The sequence below is a fragment of the Apodemus sylvaticus genome, chromosome 4 (assembly GCF_947179515.1).
Source record: "Apodemus sylvaticus chromosome 4, mApoSyl1.1, whole genome shotgun sequence".
Taxonomy (NCBI): Eukaryota; Metazoa; Chordata; class Mammalia; order Rodentia; family Muridae; genus Apodemus; species Apodemus sylvaticus.
In genome coordinates, this window is record NC_067475.1 from 17927740 (window position 1) to 17931559 (window position 3820).

Genomic DNA, 3820 nt, shown 5'->3' on the forward strand with positions numbered 1-3820 from the left:
CTGTCTCCACTTTAGAGATTAAATACTTCTCAACCCAGGCTGAATCCTAACTCCCTCACTCCTGGAAGAGGGCCAGGGCAAAGCAAGTCTCCTGACAATAGGCTTTACTTTGAGATCTTTCTATTCTCTGCTGCTAAAAGAGCTGGTGCTGCCTTGCCATGCCTCCACAGCCATTGCGATGGTTCCTCTCAGGTCAAGCTAGACGGTGGGGGAGCTAAAAGAGAATCCAAGAGTTCCATTTGTACACTAAAAGATTTCTGCTAGGGTGTCAAGCCTGAACCCATTTGGACCTTCCCCTGGAACTGGAGGTGCAGAATCTGATAAGCTTTTATTTTCTGGAAAATGACCTCTCTGTCTTTGGAAGTTAACGCAGATGCTGACCATATGACAGGCAGCACACCAGTTGATTCCAAGTGCGAGATGCTGCAAACCCACTCGCTTTGGATGTTGGTGCTTGAATGTATTTTCTGTCGGAGAAGTGTCACAGCAGTGACTTTTGTTCTGAGGTGACCCAAAATACTCCCAAATCAAAAAACGAATCCCTTAAAATGAAACTTGCTTTAGCTAAAAAACAAAATATGTGTGCTTGGTAATAGACTATGGCATGAGTTGTAAAACCAGACTAAGGATGAATGAGTGTTTAGAGTAACACTATGGTGTCCAATCCCAAGGCCACTATCTTGTGTGGGGCTTTCATGAAGACTCTCATCTCAAAGTTGCCTTTGGAATATTCCCGAAAAAGAAAATAGGATATGCACACACACACACACACACACACATGAAAAACTAAAGTGACTTAAAGCACAAGCTTAATTATAAGTAGCTGAGCATTGAAATAAAAATCACACAACCTACCCATTCCTGGCTTCTGGGTGTCTCTTCTCTGTTTCTCTGACAATGTATCTACTTTCAGTGGGGATCCTCTCCTTCTGCTGGGCTTACAGGCTGTGAGCAACCTCTAGTATTCTCAGAGGCTCAACCCCGCCTACCCTTCTCACAAAGGGCTCTGTCCTAGCTTCTTCTGAGAAAACTGAACCAAACTGATCTTTTTCTCAATCTTTCCACTTCACTGTACCCACCCCTGCCTATACCAACCTCGACCTACAAGACTGACCTAGGCCACACATAGAATATATGGAGATTTTTCTGTTTTCTTTAAGACTGGAGTCCTTATTGGTCAATAGGGAAATGCAAATCAAAACAACCCTGAGATTTCACCTTACACCAGTCAGAATGGCTAAGATTAAAAACTCAGGAGACAGCAGGTGTTGGCGAGGATGTGGAGAAAGAGGAACACTCCTCCATTGCTGGTGGGGTTGCAAATTGGTACAACCATTCTGGAAATCAGTCTGGCTGTTCCTCAGAAAACTGGGCATGACACTTCCCGAGGACCCTGCTATACCACTCCTGGGCATATACCCAGAGGATTCCCCAGCATGTATTAAGAATACATGCTCCACTATGTTCATAACAATCCTATTTATAATAGCCAGAAGCTGGAAAGAACCAAAATGTCCCTTAACAGAGGAATGGATACAAAAAAATGTGGTATATATACACAAGTATTCAGCCATTAGAAACAATGAATTCATGAAATTCTTAGACAAATAGATGGAGCTGGAGAACATCATACTACATGAGGTAACCCGGTCTCAAAAAAAATCAATCATGGTATGCACTCACCGATAAGCGGATATTAGCCTAGAAACTTGGAATACCCAAGACATAATCCACATATCAAATGATGTCCAAGAAGAATGGAGGAGTGGCCCCTGGTTCTAGAAAGGCTTAGTGCAGCAGTATAGGGCAAAACCAGAACAGGGAAGTGGGAAGGGGTGGATGGGGGAACAGAGGGAGGGAGGAGGGCTTATGTGACTTTTGGGGAGTGGGGAGTCAGGAAAGGGGAAATCATTTGAAATGTAAATAAAAAATATAGCAAATAAAAAAAAACTGGAATCCTTCTGGGACCTCGTTTAACTGTCAACTCTCATGGCCCTCCCCACTTCCTCTTTTTCATTTTACAGACACTTCCAACCACTCCCGTCGCTTGAACAAAATCTCCTCTGATTCTGTATCTGACTCCCACTATGACCCCAACTCCCCTTCAGACATTATGTCTCTAGCTAAACTTTTCACAAGAGTGGCATTCATTTATGTTCACCCATGTCAACTGAATGTCTTTGAAACCCTCCTTCCTACTGCCTTTGTCTCAATGGTCACCTGTCTGAAGGTCACTGCCACAGTGAAGTCTTACAATAACTTTACCAGATGTCATGAGAGTCCTCTTTCAGCTTCAACTTCGCCACAGTCTGATTTTCTTCCGTCCACTTTGGTTCCCTCCCCTCTCCTTAGGACAAGTCCCTTCCTCTCTGAAGCATTTTGCCTTCACTGCTCTCCCTCTCATTTTCTTGTGACTCTTTCACATAACAGTAGATGTGTGCTTCACCTCCAGCATTGACTTCACCATTCACCTCAGTACCTTACAATAACAGTCTCCCCCAAATAACTACAAAATGAAGGCTAAGACAAAGCGCAATCTATAAAGTGCTTGACATCTAAGCACAATGACCTAGGTTCAAGTCTTAGAATCCATATTTTCTTTTTTTAAAAAATTAAGCATTATAGTGGCCCTATTTGCAATCCCAGTGCTGGGGAGAGGGCGTCTGGCAGACCCTGAGACTACTTGGAGAACCCACCTGGAGATTTCTAAGCCAATGAGAGACCCCCCCCCCCCGCGTCAAAAAGAAAGAATGGACAGCACATGAGAAGGATATCTAAAGTTATCCTCTGTACTCTGTATGCATGTGAACATACACATATGCACATTCACACACACACACACACACACACAGACCAGCATATCCTGTGAGCATCATAAACCATATGCCCAAAATGATACCCATCATCTTGTCCAAATCTGTGACTTCCTCCTATACTCCTACTAGGATCAATTGCCCAAGGCACCCAGATGAGACATGGGTACCATCCTCTGTCTCTCCACCCACATCAACAGCATTCCCAACATAGACAATATTCTGCTGACGATTACACTTCTCACTCCAACCCGACCATGTCCCATTTTAGTGAGCTGTAGCCATCAGAAGGAAGCCTAAGGTCGCCATGCTCTGAACCTGTCTCCCTTTACTTAAACCCCTAGGGTGATGTGCCTGAGAGTGTGAACCTGTCAGTCTCCTTGGAAATCCTCACTTCCTGCCTGCAGCAGCTCGCCAACCCGCTTCCCATTTCAGACTTTCCTAAAAGAGATCTCTGTGCACACTGGTTTTGTGTCTCACTTGTATTTTCTGGTCCAAAACCATTTCTCACAACGATCACAGAGCTTTGTGAAACCATGTTACGGAGATTCAAGGGGCAAGGCTAGGACTTTTTCCCTAGGTGTCTATGATCTACAGCTCAAACACTGAGGGTTCTTGCTTGTTTTTTGTTTTTTGTTTGTTTCAGATTACATACTCAAATTATCTGTAAAATTAGAGCTGTACCTCTACTAGGGAAGTAAGAGACAAGAAATCATGTAGACCCAACTAGAAGCCAAATCTGGCAAGAAGTTTAGGTCAATAGGAATGTTAATGGAGGGTGGTAGAAGCAGAGCCATAGCCAGTCACAGTTTCCCTTCTAGATGTGTCTATGTTTCAGGAGCTGCTGGTTCTCCTGTCACTATGCTCCATCTGTTCACAGTGGTTCTGCCTTCTCTAGTCATTTGATTATTATGACATTATGGCCTCTCTCTGTAGCTTGTGAATGACAGCTGTTTTCTGCCTTTCTTGCCTGTCTCCATCAGGATCAGATGGCAAAGTGCCATCTA